The sequence below is a fragment of the Mustelus asterias genome, chromosome 8 (assembly GCF_964213995.1).
Source record: "Mustelus asterias chromosome 8, sMusAst1.hap1.1, whole genome shotgun sequence".
Classification (NCBI taxonomy): Eukaryota; Metazoa; Chordata; class Chondrichthyes; order Carcharhiniformes; family Triakidae; genus Mustelus; species Mustelus asterias.
This window is the reverse complement of record NC_135808.1, coordinates 88,739,200-88,758,861: the sequence shown is the minus strand read 5'-3', so window position 1 is coordinate 88,758,861 and position 19,662 is coordinate 88,739,200. Positions and strand designations below refer to the sequence as shown.

Sequence of the window (19,662 nt, the reverse complement as noted above, 5' to 3'; positions counted from 1 at the left end):
CATCTGAACCTTGTTTCCTCATCCCTACATAAGCTTCCCTCTTCCTTTTTACAAGACATTCCACCTCTTTCGTGAACCATGGTTCCCTCACTCGGCTATTTCCTCCCTGCCTGACAGGGACATAACTATCAAGGACACACAGTATTTGTTCCTTGAAAAAGTTCCACTTTTCATTAGTGCCTTTCCCTGACAGTTTCTGTTCCCATCTTATGCCCCCTAATTCTTGCCTAATCGCATCATAATTACCTCTCCCCCAATTATAAACCTTGCCCTGCCATACGGCCCTGTCCCTCTCCATTGCATTAACAAAAGACACCGAGTTGTGGTCACTATCTCCAAAGTGCTCTCCCACAACCAAATCTAACACTTGGCCCGGTTCATTTCCCAGTACCAAATCCAATGTGGCCTCACCTCTTGTCGGCCTATCCACATATTGTGTCAGGAAACCCTCCGGCACACACTGCACAAAAACTGCCCCATCCGAACTATTCAACCTGCAAAGGTTCCAATCAATATTTGGAAAGTTAAAGTCCCCCATGACAACTACCCTGTGACCCCCACGCCTATCCATAATCTGCTTAGCAATTTCTTCCTCCACATCTCTATTACTATTTGGGGGCCTATAGTAAACTCCTAACAACGTGACCGCTCCTTTCCTATTTCTAACTTCAGTATGCAGATCCCCCCCGAAGTGCCTTTCCGCAGCCGTTAAACTATCCTTAATTAACAATGCTACTCCTCCACCTCTTTTACCAGCTTCCCTACACTTACTGAAACATCTATACCCCAGAACGTCCAACAACCATTCCTGTCCTTGTTCTACCCATGTCTCCTTAGTGGCCACAGCATCGTAGTCCCAAGCACCAATCCATGTTCCAAGTTCATCTACCTTGTTCCGGATGCTCCTTGCATTGAAGTAGACACACTTCAACCCACCTTCCTGTCTACTGGTACCCACCCTTGACCTTGATACCTTCCCCAATACCTCACTACCCTCAACACTGACTTCTGGACTACAACTCCTTTTCCCACCCCCCTGACAAATTGGTTTAAACCCCCCTGAAGAGCCGTATCAAATTTCCCTCCCAGGATATTGGTGCCCCTCTGGTTCAGGTGCACCCCGTCCTAAGTTATGTTCTAAGTGCCCAGTTATCACATCCTAAATAATAGATTTGAGCATTTTCCCTACTTCTGATGTCAGGCTAACAGGTCTATAGTTCCCCTTTTCCACTCTCTCTCCTTTCCTAAAGAGTGGGGTTATATTTGTTGCATTCCAGTCTGCAGGAATCATTCCAGAATCCAAAGAATTTTGGAAGATGATCACCAATGCATCCACTATCTCTACATGCATTTCATTCAACACTCTGGGATGTAGATCATCAGATCCAGGAGATTTATCAACATTGAATCCCATTAATTTCTTCAGTATTATCTTTTTACGAAAACTAATTTCTTTCAGCTCCTCGTTCTTGCTAGTCCCTTGATTCTCTAGTGCTCCGGGGACAATTTCGCTATCTTCCTCCATGAGGACAGACACAAAATATTTGTTTACTTTCTCTGTCATTTGCTAACGGCCCATTATAAATGCTCCTGTCTCTGCCTGTCTTGAGCCCACATTTGCCATTGCTAATATTTTCCTTTTTACATACCTATAGAAGCTTTTACAGTTTGTTTTTATGTTTCTCCTTAGTTTACTCAAATTCTATGTTCTCTTTCTTTATCAGTCTCTTGGTGCTCCTTTGCTAATTTCTAAAATGTTTGCTTACTACTCTTTTGGCAATGTTATACACCTCTTCCTTTGATTTAATACAATCCTTAACTTTTCTTGATAACCATGATTGAATCACTTTACCTGTTGAGTTTTTTTTACTTCAAAGGAATGTAAATTTGTTTTGTAAACCATGTATTAATTCTTTAAGTGCCAACCATTGCCTGTTTACCATCATATATTTTAATGTTGTTTCCCAATTTACCCAGCCAATTTGCCCTTCATATCTTTGCAGCTTCCTTTATTTAGATTTAAGACTCCAAGTTTCAGATTGAAATACAAACAGAATCTAAAATACTATTGCATTATGGTCACCATTTCCTAGAAGCTTCTTTACAACAAGATTATTCATCAGCCCTTTCTCATTGCATAATACTAGATCTGCATTCAGATAGAGTGCCTTTTTCAATTATTTTCATGACTCCAAACTTTATCTGCTACTGTGCTCTTAAGTGCTCTGTCCCTTCCTGCCACACTCAAATTATCAGTTGCCCTCTTGGTTTGTCCCCTCTCTTTTCTTTATCTCATCATCCCTTACCTGATTTGTTGGCCCCACTATTTCGTTTAAAGCCCTCTCTACCGCCCCAGTAAGAGGATGTGCCAGCAATGGTCCCAGCACAGTTCATGTAAAGACCATGTCAAAAGTTAAAGTGAAGTTTATTTATTAGTCACAAGTAGGCTTACATTAACACTGCAATGAAGTTATTGTGAAAATCCCCTAATCATTTTGGCGCCTGTTCAGGTACACTGAGGGAGAATTTAGCATAGCCAATTCACCACTCTGCACATCTTTGGATTGTGGGAGGAAACCAGAGCACCCAGAGGAAACCCACGCAGACACAGGGAGAACGTGCAAACTCCACACAGACAGTGACCCAAGCCGGGAATCGAACTCGGGTCCCTGGCACTGTGAGGCAGCAGTGCTAACCACAGTGCCACCATGCCGTCCGCCAATGGTACAACTTTCTATTTCCCCAGTACTGGTGAATTGAAACCCATTCTTCTCACACCAATCTTTGAGCCACACATCTAATGATTATTGCCTTTGAATTTCTGCTTGACAATTTAGCCCCTAACTGTTCATATTCTCTAAGCAGAACCTCTTTCCTGGACCTAAATATGTGGACCTATACAACTGGATCCTCCCTCTCCCACTGCAAGTTTCACCCCAGCACTTATGTCTCAAATCCTGGCACTGGGCCAGCAACACAGCCTGCTGGATTCACATTTTGGCTACATAGAGCTGTGTCTGTCGCCCTGACTATACTGATGCCTACTATATTCCTATTAACTCCTGCACTTGGCTGGCATCCTGTCCCACAGTGCCATGGTCAGTTTGTTCATCAACCCTGTAACCCTTAATTTTGTCATACAAGCTGCAGGAATCTCAAACCAGTTGGGTAACTGCAAGGGTCACACCCTCCTTTCCTTGACCATGGACCAAGTCAGATGACCCTATCCTAAGAGGTGTGATCATCTCCAGTGTCTAGGGAACCTCCCCCCTCCCTGATGTGACTTTGAACAGAAGTTCCTCCAGCCACAGACACTTACTGCGGACGTATTTGCTTTGGATCACACAGCAGCCACAAACGCACATTCTGTGGTCGCAAGATATCACCTGCCTTGCCACCTTTTATAGTGTTTAATTAATTAATTTAATGATTACATTTTAATGAATGTCTCTAGTCCTGCCTGTGCTTATATCCTTATTATTTCAATAAATGCTCTACTTACCCCATTGAAATTCTCTAGTTAAGATATGCTCACCAACCAACCTAATAACCTTTCTGAATATTATTAAACCTTACTACCACTGATAAAACCTTACAATTACTAAAATTATCCTCTCTTTCGCTCCATTAGTTGCTGCTATCTGTCTCTGCATCATCCTCTCTCTCATTCTCTTAGCTGCTGCTATCTATCTCCAGGTTCTCCTGTTTCTTGCTCTTTTAGCTGCTGCTCTCTGTCTCTGCATCCTCCTTTCTCCTGCCAAGTGTATGATTGCCCAAGCTGCTGAATTTCTTTGGGAAAGTAACATCTGGATTAGACTGTGCCCCATGAAGTGGCTGAATACAAATTGGTGCCTATTTTCTGCAGTCCAGTTTTGGGGACCAGCAAGCTGTGCTTAAAGCTTATCTGAAAACTGGCCAACCCACCATTCAATCAGGCTATTTTTTAGCCCTGTCTAGAGGTGACTTGCAGTGGCTGGTTGATCCCTCATTTACACAGTGAAATGATACAACTCCTGTCTTAATCCTCTTCCTGAATTGGACCAATGGTTAGGTCAGGAGTTGGACCTTCATTACCCAGGATTTTTCAGTGGTCATTATGGCCGAGCAGCAGCTGCCAACTAAACCCTTCCTTTGGAAGACCAAAGGACAGGAGTGCTTCTGTGACTCCACAGTGAGTGCAATTATCTGTTTCATGCTTTAACCCCAATCCACAAACTCACTCTCGGGCCATTGAGGCAAGTGACCCAGTATTCTTCTACACAAAAGAACACAATGCTAGACGAAGCATGATATTTGCTGGCAGTGTACACAATTTTATTTTAGTGAGCCTGAAATTGACCACCCAGTTGGATGCATGTGTAGCACTATCAACACAGTGTTAATTCCAGACCCAAAAATAGGCCCAGATTAATCTCTACCACTTGTATCTGGACTTTCAAAAGGCATATTGTAATAGACCCAAACTCAGTGTAATGTGGTCAGATTTGCTGTTGATATCAAACTATGAGGGCCAGAGGAAACAGCTTAAACATAGAAACATGGAAGTTAAGAACCGGAGGAGACCATTTGGCCCTTTGAGCCTGCTCTGCGATTCATTACAATCATGGCTGATCATCCCACTCAATAGCCTAAGCCTGCTTTCTCCCCATAACCTTTGATCCCATTTGCCCCAAGTGCTGTATCTAGCCACCTGTTGAATACATTCAATGTTTTGGCATCAACTCCTTCCTGTGGCAATGAATTCCACAGCCTCACCACTCTTTGGGTGAAAAAATGTCACCTCACCTCCGTCCTAAAGGTTTAAGGTGCGAGGGGCAAGGTTTAAAGGAGATGTAGGAGACAAGTTTTTTACACAGAGGGTGGTGGGTGCCTGGAACTCGCTGCCAGGGGAGGTCATGGAAGCAGATACAATAGTGACTTTTAAGGGGTGTCTTGACAAATACATGAATAGGATGGGAATAGAGGGATATGGTCCCCAGAAGGGTAGGGGGTTTTACTTCAGTCGGGTAGTATGGTCAGTACAGGCTTGGAGGGCCGAATGGCCTGTTCAGTGATGTAATTTTCTTTGTTATTTCTTTTTTGTTCTTTGTTCTAAATGATCTACCCCAATCCTCAGCCTGTGACCCCTGGTTCTGGACTCACCAACCATTGGGAATATCCTCCCTGCATCTACCCTGTCTTGTCCTGTTAGAATTTTATAAGTCTCTATGGGAACCCCCCCTCATTCGTCTGAACTCCAGCAAAAACAATCCTAACCTAGTCAATCTCTCCTCATACATTAGTCCTGCCATCCATGGAATCAACCTTGTAAACCTTTGCTGCACTTCCTCGAAAGCAAGAACATCTTGCTTAGAAAAGGAGACCAAAACTGCACAAAATATTCTAGGTGTGGCCTTACCAAGGCCCTGTATAATTGCAACGACACATCCCTGTTCCTGTACTCGAAACCTCTCACAATGAAAGCCAACATACTATTAGCCTTCTTTACCGGCTGCTGCACCTGCATGCTTACCTTCAGCGACTGGTGCACCAGGGCACCCAGGTCCCGCCGCACACTCCCCTCTCCCAATTTACAGCTGTTCAGGTGGTAATCTGCCTTCTTGTTTTTGTTTCCAAAGTGAATAACCTCACATTTATCCAAATTATACTGCATCTGCCATTGATTTGCCCACTCACCCAACCTGTCCAGATCATTCTGAAGGATCTCTGCATCCTCGTCACTGTTCACCCTCCCACCCAACTTGGTATCATCTGCAAACTTTGAGGTGTTACATTTTATTCCCTCATTCAAATCATTAATAGCTGGGGTCCCAGCACCGATCCCTATGGCACCCACTAGTTACCGATTGCTAATTTGAAAATGACCCATTCATTCCTACCCTTTGTTTCCTCTCTGCCAGACAGTTTTCTATCCATCTCAATACACTTCCCCCAATCCCATGTGCTTTAATCTTGCACAATAATCTCTTATGCGGGTGTAGGGGCCTGAAAAAAGGATAAATGAAAGAAACATGAAAAGAATGTGTTTTCTTGAAATATGGGTAAATTTAATGAAGAAGACATTTACCATTGTTCTTTGTTTCTTGTGAGTTTCAATATTCTGTTTACTGGGCCCAATACCGTGAACAGATACTGTTTGTTTGAGTGATGTAAGCTAAGCCAATCCGTTTTCTGGAGAGCTGCACTTTAAGCCAATCAGATTACTTAGGGGGAGGGAAAAAAAACGGCGGGAGGCAGAGGAAGCTGCAGTGGGGAGACACACGTGGGGAAGAGGAGCTGTTTCCATGCGGTAAAAACCCAGTTTTAACGTCGAGGCAAATAATATTTGTAGACTAACATACTTCACAGTATGGGCACAAATATTACTGTGCAGTTAAAGCTCGTGTTTGTCGCAGTTTAGTAACTCGTTTTTTCCAGTTTGAAGTGAAAGGCAGCAAAGTTTAGTCATAGAATCATAGAATCCCTACAGTACAGAAAGAGGCCATTCGGCCCATCGAGTCTGCACCGGCCACAATCCCACCCAGGCCCTAACCCCATATCCCTACATAATTATCCACTAATCCCTCTAACCTACGCATCTCAGGACACTATGGGCAATTTTAGCATGGCCAATCAACCTAACAGGCACATCTTTGGACTGTGGGAGGAAACCGGAGCACCCGGAGGAAACCCACGCAGACACGAGGAGAATGTGCAAACTCCACACTGACAGTGACCCAAGCCGGGAATCGAACCCAGGTCCCTGGAGCTGTGAAGCAGCAGTGCTAACCACTGTGCTACCGTGCCGCCCCTATTTGTTTGTTATTTTCATTACTGTTGAGAAAAAGTGTAAAGCGCATTGTCTTGTACTCTCAAGCGTGGACGTTTCTGCTAGAAACTGTCGGTGAGGGACAGTCAGCTATAAACACCGGGCGTAGTTTTCACTGAGAAGACGGAGAGAACGAGGATTAGCTGAAGCTAACTTGCTAAGTAGCACTGCCGAGGAGGACAGACTTCAGCGCACTGGACCTGCGTCACTACACGGACAGCTTGCTGCATTTTTTTCCTGCTGCATCATCTTCCCGCTCGCAGACCCTTCTGGACTGTGTGTGTCGTGGTTGCGTGAGTAACTGGAGACTGTACTATCAGACACTGAACGGTATCAGCAGTGTGTTGTTGAGGGCATGTTTTCTTCATATGTCACCAACGTATGGGCCCCAACGTTTATAAATCCAAGCGCTTGGTAATATTTCGAACATTTCTCAGGGTTGAAACTGTTTAATTGAAAAATCTTTAGTTTGGGACTCTTTACAGTGCAAGAAAATAAATTTATTTTTGTTATTCCTTTTGCATGGTTGTCCTGAACCTTTTCTTATTATAAGATTTACATACTTACCATTTTAGGAGGCACCGCACTATTATTAATAGGTTATTACTCTAGATTGCAACTGCATACACTAATCCTTTTCATTCACGCCTGTACTGACATTTATTGGTAAATAGGAAATTTAGCCTAGCTCAACACCAACCGCTAAGAACTCAGGATCCTGTTAATTGAACATTTTCCAGTAGTCCCTTATAACATCAAGCACATCCCAGGTACAGCTTTACTTAACTCAGCTGGTCAGAGCATATAGTTGTCAGCAGGGGATTACATTTTTGGAGGCACCGCTGAGATATTTCCTGTTTACCAGACAGGTCAAATATTTTTTTCTTTCTTCTTTTCGTCAGTCAGTAACAGTTAACTCAGTAACTCAGTAATTACAACAGCACAAAAAAAAAGTTTTTTCAGTGTTAGTAGGTCACTTAAGACCATGGATTTTTCTCAGGCTGCTGATTGAAGCCACCAAAAGAATATCAGTCTTTCTCGTGGCATATTACTGAGCAATGTGCCAATAGATACCAGTGAGGAGACCATTGCTCGGGTCTTAAACACAGTTGAAAGTCTTTGGTCGCACCAAGATTTGTGGTTGCCGTGGGGATTCTACTGGCACACAGTTGTTCATACTAGTGGAGACTAGCATTGATTTAACCCCTGACACTGTACCTCCAGATGTAGGTATTGAAGGAGAAGCTGGGCCATGGGCTGTGCACACGCTAGAAAGCTTGGACACACAGGATGCTGTTCCTGAAGAGGACGCTTTCCATGCAAAGCTGTTGTTATTACTACAACAGGAAGGCAAGTCAATGGAGGATTTTCAGGCCATAGTATCAGAAAATCAAGCTCCCAAAGTGGACGTGAACATGGATTTAGTGACGGCTATTGGCAAACTCGTGGACAAGTGCAAGCAAGTGTCTACCGATGGGCCTAGCTACAGAAAGCTGAGACTGTTTTCAGGACTGAAACCTCTACCCCCGGGTGAGGAAGAATATGATGCCTGGATGGAGCAGGCTACCCAGACGATCAGTAAGTGGCAATGCACTGACGCCGCCAAGAGACAGCGTATAGTGGAGAGTTTAAAAGGGCCTGCTGCTGACATCGTCCGATTTTTGAAAGTTAGCACTCCCACTGCTACGGCCACCAATTATCTATCTGCTCTGGACACATGTTACGGCACCACAGAGAGTGGAGCCGACATCTTGGCCAAGTTCAGACAACATACCAGAATGAAGGAGAAAAACTCTCTGCTTTTCTATAAGGCCTTGACAAACTTCTCCATCATGCTCTTCTTACGGGAGGAATTACGGCTGCAGACATGAATCGAGCTCGGATGGAACAGCTAGTCAAGGGTGCACTCACTCGAGACATGGTTGCTCTGCGTGTAAGGATGAGCCACACCCTGGACAAACCCCCTTCCTTCTCCCAGCTGATGCGGGAGGTAAGAGAGGAAGAAAATTGGATTAGCGCCAGAGAAGGGGTGAAAGTTACTGCTACCGCAGCCACCGCCACTGTATCGCACTCCTCAGTTACGTCTGAGTTGAACAGCCTACGAAATGAGGTAAGGGAACTGACTTCTCAGGTGGCTAGACTGTTGAGCGCCATTCCAGCTACCCCTATATCTGAAAGTACGACAGCAAGAACTGGGTCCGTACAGCAAGCGCCAGAAGCTGCTGTTCGGGACGCATCGCCCCAAGTGAAAATGTCCAAACCACTGCCGGCAGGAATCTTTTGCTACAGGTGTGGGCAAGATGGGCATACAAGGAGAGAGTGCAAAGAACCCGAAGATCTGAGGAAAGTGAATCAGAAGCTGATCAAAGCAAGCAGACAGCAGGGAAACTTCCCAGGAGCCAGGTGAAGGAACGGTGCTTGGTTCCGTGTGAAATACGTTCCACCCAATGTCCACCCCCAGCAAAGCAAGGCTCAAAACAGTTACCTGCAGGATTAGTGGGGCCCATCTCTGATTATTTGTGCAAATAGAAGGAGTTTATGCAAGAGCTTTGCTTGACAGTGGCTCCCAAGTAACCATTTTGTATCGCAACTTCTATGACACCTACCTGAAATACTTACCTCTCCAGCCACTTGAAGACCTGGAAATATGGGGTTTAAGCTCTCACCAATACCCATATGATGGCTACTTGTCCATACAACTCGGGTTCACTGCCACTGTAACCGGAGTGCCGCAGACAGTTGACACTTTGGCCTTAGTATGTCCTGACCCTGTGAAAGATGACAACATTGCCGTGCTGGTGGGGACAAATACCCGGCTGGTGAGAAAGTTGGTTGAGTCCTGTAAAGAACAAGCAGGAGAACGCTTCTTGGGTACTTTGACCATACACCCCGTCCTCCGAGAAGCTTATGAGACACTCGCCCAGTCTGAAACCACAGAAGGGGTAGACAAGCATGGTACTGTGTGATTTACCCAGCACAAGCCAATCACCTTGCAACCAGGACAAGTGTTTAAAGTCACTGGCCTCCCAAAGTTTCCTGGTGATTTCACAGACCAGCTAGCCCTGATAGATCAGCCTAATGACACTTTTTCCCCTGAAGAGTTGTGGGTGAGGCCTGAGGTTCATCTTGCATCAGTTGTTTCCAGCAGACGCATTACTGTGACTGTGAAGAACCTGTCATCCAGAGAAATCTCCTTGAAACGTGGGACTCCACTAGCCCACATTTTTCCAGTAGCCCCTGTTTCTCTGCCGAGGGCACTGTGTGCAGATGAAGGTGCAATCAAACTGACCCCTTCATCTTTTGATTTCGGAGCCTTTCCTATGCCAGAGGAGGCAAAAAGGCGTCTCTGTGAGAAAATGATGGAGAGGAAGGAGGTCTCCTTGCAGCACGAGTGGGATGTAGGTTGTTCTAAAAGCACCAGACATGAAATAAGACTGAAGGATGCAAGGCCCTTCCGAGAGAGATCACGTCGCTTGTCGCCTGCTGACTTTGAGCATGTGCGCCAGCACCTACAGGAACTATGGAGCCATGGCATCATCTCTGAATCGCGTAGTCCCTACGCATCGCCAATAGTAGTCGTACGCAAGAAGTCAGGGAAGGTATGAATGTGCGTGGACTACCGAACCCTTAACCTTCGAACAATACCGGACCAGTACACTGTCCCAAGGATAGAAGACGCTCTTCACTGCTTGTCTGGGAGTAAATGGTTCACAGTCCTCGACCTGAGGAGCGGGTACTATCAAATACCCATGAGTGAGGCTGACAAGGAGAAGACCGCTTTTATCTGCCCGTTGGGCTTTTATCAGTTCGAACGCATGCCTCAGGGAATTTCAGGAGCACCGGCCACTTTTCAGAGAATCATGGAACGTACTGTCGGCGACATGAACTTTCTGGAGGTGTTGGTGTACCTGGATGACCTCATTGTGTTTGGACGAACCCTCGAAGAACACGAGGAGCGGTTGCTCAAAGTGCTCGACCGGCTGCAAGAAGAAGGTCTGAAGCTGTCGCTTGACAAGTGCCAGTTTGGCAGGACTTCTGTCACCGACGTTGGACATGTAGTGTCACAGGACGGAATAGCGACTGACCCACCCAAGATAGAGGCTGTTGTCTCTTGGCTGAGACCCTAAACTGTGACAGAGCTCAGATCCTTCCTTGATTTTGTGGCTACTATCGCCGCTTTGTCAGGGACTTCTCCAAACTCTGCCGTCCCCTCAACGGACTCCTTCAAGGATATCCTCTCCGCTCCCGCTCCAAGGGGAGTCAGACTGCAAACTCACCTGACAAGAGTTACTTCAAGCCTTCTGAACCCTTTGGCTCTCAGTGGAGTGAGAAATGCGAACATGCTTTCCAAGGACTCAAGACCCGGCTCACCAAAGCCCCTGTATTGGTGTTCGCAGATCCACAGAAGCCTTACATTCTACACGTGGATGCTAGCCTGGACGGACTAGGTGATGTCTTATACCAAGAGCAGGATGATGGTCTACACCCAGTTGCATTCATCAGCAGAAGTCTCTCGCCATCTGAGAAAAACTATCCAGCGCACAAACTGGAGTTTTTAGCTCTCAAGTGGGCTATTGTGGATAAGCTATATGACTATCTTTACGGAGCTACTGTACAAGTCAGAACGGACAACAATCCCCTGACATACATCACAACGTCAGCTAAACTGGATGCCACTGGTCATCGCTGGCTCTCAGCACTGAACACCTACAATTTTAGCCTTAAGTATGGACCAGGCCGGTATAACCTTGACGCAGACTCGTTGTCTCGACGTCCACATGACAGCATGACACCAGATGATGAATGGCAAGAAATCCCAGTTCCAGGAGTGCGGGCTCTCTGTCAGACTGTGTCGAGTAGCACACGAGCAGGACACTCCTATCCATGTGTGAAAGAACACATAGGAGCTCATGTGTCTGCAGTTCCCAAAGCTTTCTGTCATACCGTTGCAGTAGTAGCTGATCAGCTGCCCACTTTCAGTCCAGCAGAGTTTCAAGCTGCTCAGAAAAGCGACCCATGTATCGGAGAAATATGGCTAGCTGTCAATCAGAAGGCACCGGCAAGTCAAATACAGACAAACCATCCTGATCTTACACTTCTGAAACGAGAGTGGGAGAAGCTGTCCATCGAGCAGGGTCTGTTTTACAGAACAGTCAAATAGTCTGACCAATGCTTACGGCGACAGCTTGTGCTCCCCAAGCAGTTCCACAGTATTGTTCTGAAGTCACTGCATGACAACAATGGACATCTGGGATTTGACAAGACATATGCACTCATCTGTGACAGATTCTTCTGGCCCCGCATGAAGCTAGACGTAGAGACATACTGCAAGACATGTGAACGCTGCATTAAGAGAAAGACTCTGCCACAGAGAGCAGCACCACTTTCCCACATCCAAAGTTCAGGCCCTATGGGTGCATTGACTTTCTCTCCATAGAACCTGATTCCCGCAACGTATGTAATGTGTTGGTAGTCACTGACCACTTCACTCGGTATGCACAAGCATTCCCAACCAAGGATCAGAGAGCCATAACGGTTGCCGGAACTCTATGGGAGAAATACTTCATTCACTACGGCCTACCAACTCGCATACATTCAGACCAGGATCGGGATTTTGAAAGCCAGTTGGTGAAGGAGATATTGACCATGTTGGGTGTGAGGAAATCAAGAACTTCACCATACCACCCACAAGGTGACCCTCAACCAGAGAGGTTCAATAGAACCCTGTTGAACATGTTAGGAACTCTTGAGCCAAGTCAAAAGTCCAAATGGAGTCAGCACATTGCACATCTGGTCCACGCGTACAACTGCACCCCAAATGAAGCTACTGGGTATTCACCCTACGTTTTAATGTTCGGGAGGGAAGCCAGACTTCCTGTGGACGTTTGCTTTGGCGTGTCAGCGGATGGGACCTCAACAACTTCCCACTTGCAGTATGTGTCTAAGATGAAGAAAGAGCTGCAAGCAGCCTATCAGTTGGCCCAAGCCACTTCCGCTAAAATGAACCAAAGTAACAAAGAGAGGTATGGCCAGAGAGTGCGCTACCATTGCTTGAAGCCTGGGGATAGAGTCCTCATTCGAAACCTTGGCCTGAAAGGGAAACAGAAGCTTGCTGATCGGTGGAGTGCAAATCCTTATGTGGTTGAGAGTCAAATGTCTGATCTTCCTGTTTATCGTCTAAAGCCTGCAGATGATTTGGGACCCATTAAGGTCATGCACCGCAATCATATTTTGCCCCTGGGACAAGAGGTCCAATTGAGCACTGAGTTTGACCCAAAGCCTACTCCCTCTCCAAGAGCCCTCAGGCGCAGAAAAGCAAAAGAAAGGAATCAAACTCCTGAGGTTCACAAAGATGACTCCGCAGCTGATGTGCCCCTGGGAGATCAAAACTCTTCAGACTCAGAGTCAGAGTATGGACATTACCCAGAGGACTTGATCATTGACAATCCTGGGGAAATCTGTGAACAACCGGAACAGGATGTCATGCCCACGGAGTCCAATCCCCCCACAAATGCTACAGAAGGGCCAGAAGTCGCAGCGAGCTCAGAATCTTTAGAAGGACTACCTGTTGTGATAGAAGAGGTAGTAACTGGGCAAAGGGAAGTAGGACAAGAAAGTTCTGTTGAGGGCACTTACACTACAGACACATCTAACATAGCAAATCCAGAACCAGAGATAAGGAGATCAGAGAGAGAGAGAAAGCCAGCAGACCGCTTACATTATACAAAGCTGGGAGAGCCGTGTGTAAAGTCTGTAGTAGTAGGACATACAAGTGTTCACTCAGCTACGCCACCCACTATGCATTTTCCTGAACACTGCAATAGTTGTCATGCATGGTGGTGTAACTCCTTTGCTCAGTGCTTGTCATATATGAATAAGGTACCACACTTTTCACCCTCTATTATACCAGTCATCACACTATGAGGGCCAGTTTAAGGTACATGGTGTACTTGGTTAACTGGGTTCTATGTCATGTAGCCCAGCATGGGGGCATGCTGTATTTTGGTGGGGGGAGAATGTAGGGGCCTGAAAAAAAGGATAAATGAAAGAAAAATGAAAAGAGTGTATTTTCTTGAAACATGGGTAAATTTAATGAAGAAGACATTTACCATTGTTCTTTGTTTTCTTGTGAGTTTCAATATCCCGTTTACTGGGCCCAATACCGTGAACAGATACTGTTTGTTTGAGTGATGTAAGCGAAGCCAATCCGTTTTCTAGAGAGCTGCACTTTAAGCCAATCAGATTACTTAGGGGGAGGGGAAAAAAAACAGCGGGAGGCAGAGGAAGCTGCAGTGGGGAGACACACGTGGGGAAGAGCAGCTGTTTCCATGCGGTAAAAACCCAGTTTTAACCTCGAGGCAAATAATATTTGAAGACTAACATACTTCATAGTATGGGCACAAATATTACTGTGCAGTTAAAGCTCGTGTTTGTCGCAGTTTAGTAACTCGTTTTCTCGAGTTTGAAGTGAAAGGCAGCAAGGTTTAGTCCTGTTTGTTATTTTCATTACTGTTGAGAAAAAGTGTAAAGCGCATCGTCTTGTACTCTCAAGCGTGGACGTTTCTGCTAGAAACTGTCGGTGAGGGACAGTCAGCTATAAACGCCGGGCGTAGTTCTCACTGAGAAGACAGAGAGAACGAGGATTAGCTGAAGCTAACTTGCTAAGTAGCACTGCCGAGGAGGACAGACTTCAGCGCACTGGACCTGCGTCACTACACGGACAGCTTGCTGCATTTCTTTTTCCTGCTGCATCATCTTCCCGCTCGCAGACCCTTCTGGACTGTGTGTGTCGTGGTTGCGTGAGTAACTGGAGACTATACTATCAGACACTGAACGGTATCAGCAGTGTGTTGTTGAGGGCGTGTTTTCTTCATATGTGCACCAACATATGGGCCCCAACGTTTATAAATCCAAGCGCTTGGTAATATTTTGAACATTTCTCAGGATTGAAACTGTTTAATTGAAAAATCTTTAGTTTGGGACTCTTTACCTGTTTTATGAGACGCAACAGTGCAAGAAAATAAATTTATTTTTGTTATTCCTTTTGCACGGTTGTCCTGAACCTTTTCTTATTATAAGATTTACATACTCACCATTTTAGGAGGCACCGCGCTATTATTAATAGGTTATTACTCTAGATTGCAACTGCATACACTAATCCTTTTCATTCACGCCTGTACTGACATTTATTGGTAAATAGGAAATTTAGCCTAGCTCAACACCAACCGCTAAGAACTCAGGATCCTGTTAATTGAACATTTTCCAGTAGTCCCTTATAACATCAAGCACATCCCAGGTACAGCTTTACTTAACTCAGCTGGTCAGAGCATGTAGTTGTCAGCAGGGGGTTACACGGGACTTTGCCACAAACGACAAAGCTACAATAGAATCAACAAAATTTAAATGTGAAGAGAAGAAGGCGGTCAATGAATTTTAGACGGTTCTTCAGTAAATATATCTGGCCAATGCAGCGCAACAATCAACAAAGCCAATACCCAGAAATGAAGAATACAAGTCAGAGGAAGTCATTCACAAACTGGACAGTGTTCTAGTCAGACTATATCCTTGAATTGAATGGCCAGTTGTGATCAGTGAAACACAAGAGAGGCACTGCTGAGAAACCTCACAGTGCAGAGTGTCAGCGTTCTGCTTTCTGTAGAAAGACTGGTGAGAATCTTTCTATTTAGCCTGAAAAGGAAACATCTGAAGGATGATTGTACAGCAGTATATGGTACACTGAATTTAACACTTGGCGTGTGCGTGAAGTCGATGGATCCAGAAGCAGATGCAGAATCTGCTCCCAGCCAGGATCAACTTCTCCACATGACAGTACACAGGGTGGCCCACCCAGTGGGAAACTGGTCTGCTGTTTGGAACGAGTCGGACAACAGGTCCAATGGGGCCTCAGGGGGAGTTTAAAACTCTGCAGGCAGCACCCTAAGGGCTGCCAGGGCTTGGTGGGGGAGACAGAGGCAGTTTTCTGAAGCTATGGAGCATCGAATTTGGAGCAGTCACATCGTTAGCACCTGGTGAGCATGCAAGGCAAGCTTAGTGGCCACACTGCCCCCTATCTTTCAGATGAGTGCCTGGTGGAGGAGGCCAGTGTCAGGACATACTGATGCTCAGGGATGCCAACAGCATGCCATTTAACCAAGAAGGCATGGACAGAGGTTGACACCCAGGTCAATGGATGCATATTTACTGCTGTGCTCCATGTGGCTTCAGTGTCACAAAAATTATCTTCTGCAGCCGGCAAGAGTTACTGCAGATATGGCACGGAACAATGCAGAGAAATGTTGGGTGTCTGTTACTCAGGATGCTCAGGGGTGTAAGAGTGTGTGCGTACACTGGTACTGAAGCCTCTGCTGCCAGCACACTTGGCCTCAGTGTATTTCAGGGTGAGGTGTGCAACTGTGACACATTCCAGTAACTGGCTGTGGGGTGGGGGAAACTGGAAAGGACCTTCAGGGAGAGGAAGCATTAATGATGAATTCTATTTACCCCTTTCAGAAGAGAAGCCATAATGAAGCAGAGCACCGAAGAACGGGGTGTGGGCTCCTAATCTATACACCTTCAGCCAAAGCACTGGAGCTGGAGTGCCACTGGCCACTAGGGCTCTCTGATGAAGGTAAGAATGAAGTGCACAGATGCAAGAATGCCCATCAAAACTCCAAAGCAGATAGTCCCATACTGCAGTTCTCCATTGTCTCATTAGTCCACCTAGTATGCACACTGACTATGATGATTGAACGTACTGATATGTTGTCTTCCTCCCACAGATACGCCATCTGCCAGAGCCACCGGTGACCCTGAGGAGCCCCCTTTAAACTCTGAGGAAGAGACTTTTACACCTGCATCCGCATCACACCCTCTCTCTAAACCAGGCACCAGAGCAGATACTAACACCTTGGCACTAGGTCGTCAGCTCCACAGGCACTGCACAGTGGTGAGGGCACTTCACACTTACGTGAGGAGCTGGTGGAGGGAGAGAGAGGCCCCAGAGCACCAGCAGTGGGAGCACTACTGGAGGCCAGAATAGTGCTGAGTCCGAGGCAGTTGATGAGCCTCTGGGGTTGTCCATCAGGCAGCAAATGCTAGGTATCCAGCAGGATGAGTGGGAAGATCTGGCGGAGATCCAAGAGGGTCTACGAATCATGGTTTCTGTCATGGAGGAGTCCATGTGGAGGGTGAGCACTGCGTTGACATTGAGCACTGAGTGCACAGCCTTCCCCCTTGAGAGAGTGGAAACTCCCGTGGACTGGCAGCTTCAGAAACAGAATCAGTGATTCCAGAGGTCAAGCTCGCACCTGCCACCCAACCCACTGGCTGTGAGCTCAGGAGGTCGCTGCCAGTGTGAGAAATGGATGAGGCACTTAGTCTCTCTGCCTGGTGCCCATCCATCAGTGAGGAGCAGGGAGGTCCAAACATTCCTTACACTGTCAGACGAGCTGCCTCTCGTTGCCGTAGGCTCCTCTCAGGGTGCTCTGAATGAGGGCACCAGCTCCTCTGCCCCTCTTATAGTGGTTGCTGCATCTGATGATACTGCAATGACTAAGGAGTGCCCAGCATGTCACTGGTGACATTTTTTATGCTCATTATTTTGGAATTTGTGCTCAGTTTGGCAACTTTTTATGTTCTTTGTTGGTACATTGACAATTATATAACCATTTATCTTGCTGTAATGGGCTGAGTTTGCTGTATGGTTGCAATAGGTGCCAGATGGAGCACAGAATTGTAGTAACTGTATTGCATTGTATGGTGCTGGAGGTTTTGGTTGGGTTATCACATAGCAATTATTTGTAAAGGAGATGCTGCCATTGGCATGAGGAAACATCAATGCCTCGGATGTCTAACTGAAAGTTTGCAGGATCAAAGCATCCCTGTTGTCTGCCTCCACATACTCACCCTGCACCACCTCACCCTCGAGCCCAGCGACCCCAGAGGGGTCATCCTCCCGGGCCTGTGGAGCTGCCTCACTTTCCCCAGCCTCCATCGGGTCCCCCCTTGCCAGAGCCAGATTGTGCAGGATGCAGCATACTATTGGTATAAGGGAGACATGCTCTGGAGGATACTGCAAGCATCTGAAGCGCATTGTGAGCAGCCCGATGGTCCTCTCCACCACCATTTTGTGGAAGCATGATTCCTGTTGTATTGCTCCTTTGCCTCAGTTCTTGGGTGACGGAGTGGGGTCATCGGCCACCAGGAGCCATTCATCCAATCATGCAGGAGCCATGAACAGCCTTGGTACTTGTGACTGCTGATAGATGTGGGTATCATGGTGAGCTGCTCGGGTAACAGGCACAGACTTGCAGAAGCTGTGCCCTGTGGTCACAGACAATCTGCACGTTCATCAAGTGCAACCCCTTTGGCTCACAAAGACTCCTAGCTCATGCGTTGGCATCTTGGTGGCCACATCAGTGCAATCCATTACACTCTGAATACCAGAAATCCAGCAATACTGCAAAGCCTCTGGCTCTGTCCAACTGGCTGGCATTGTCTATCCAGTAATGGATAAATGTGTGGACACGTCTGAAAAGAGGGTCAGTGATGAACTTGACACAATTGTGTGCAGCTCATTGGGACACACCACACAAATCCCCCACTGACCCCTGCAAAGAAATGGTGAAGTGAAAGTTGAAGAAGTTGGGGGTCATCATAACCTTCAAGGCCGCTGGCATGGGGTGTCCATCCACACAGTTAGAAACGATATCGATCCCAAACATCTGGCATATTGCTGTCACTGTATGCCTAGAGAGAGATGAAACCTCCTTCAGCACTGGACCTCGGACATTTGGAGGTAGACAGAGCACTGCCTTACACTCGGGCCACTGGGTAATGATGTCTTATGCTGAACCTATCACCTTGACATCCCTGCTGGCCATGCACCAACTGAGCCGTGCCTCCCCTCTTACAGGTCTCTGCCTGGAATGCTGCCTGCGCTCACCTTGCCTCCTCGCCCTCCTGCCCCTCTTTGCTTCAGAGGAGGTCCACCAACTGAGCAGTCTATTCCATTAGATGAGATGCACAAGGACCTGTGCCTTACAACTAAGGTGCACCAGGCTGCAATCCTCAAGTAAACCTTCCAGGGTAGATGAGGTCCTCAAATTTGGGGCGGCATTGTGGCTCAGTGGTTAGTACGACTGCCTCACAGCTCCAAGGACCCAGGTTCGATTTCAACCTTGAGTGGAGTTTGCACGTTCTCCCCATGTCTGTGTGGGTTTCCTCCGCATGCTCCGGTTTCCTCCCACATTCCAAAGATGTGTGGGTTAGATTGATGGGTAATACTAAAATTACCCCTTAGTGTCCCAAGATGTGTAGGTTAGCGGGATAAATACCTGGGGTTAGGGGGTAGGGTCTGTGTGTGATGCTCCATCAGGACTTCAGTGCAGACTCGATGGGCTGAATGGCCTCCTTCTGCACTGTAAGTTTTCTATGATTCCAGGAATACATCCAGGCAGGTTTGAAATGAAACTCACAAAGAAATTGAATATGCTTGTGCTCCAGGGGCTTTTATCCTGTCCTTGGATAACAAGTTGATGAAAATGTGCTGGCTGCCCACCAGTTTTGCCCATGCAACTAGCGGAAAATCACTCAGGCAGTGTAAAATTCATTCAGTAGACTTATCAATGGCCTTAATTGGCCCTGTAACTGTCGGTGGCGGGTGCAGCTCTGATTCTCATGTGCGTGCACATGCATTACACACCAATCGTCCTCAACATTGCATGTGTGTGCTATGATATAGGAATACATACCTGACATCATTTTACACAATTTTACATACATTTGGATCGAACATAAAATTCAGGCCATGGGATTGGAATGTTTAATAGTAAATATTGCTTAAATAATAATAG

General features: G+C 46.4%; 1 protein-coding gene across 1 annotated transcript in view; it reads left to right on the top strand.

The window, feature by feature from the left end:
- The window catches only part of ptger3 (prostaglandin E receptor 3 (subtype EP3)), a 65,441-nt gene that overhangs the window by 14,161 nt on the left and 31,618 nt on the right, over positions 1–19,662 (top strand). The window lies entirely within an intron of this gene.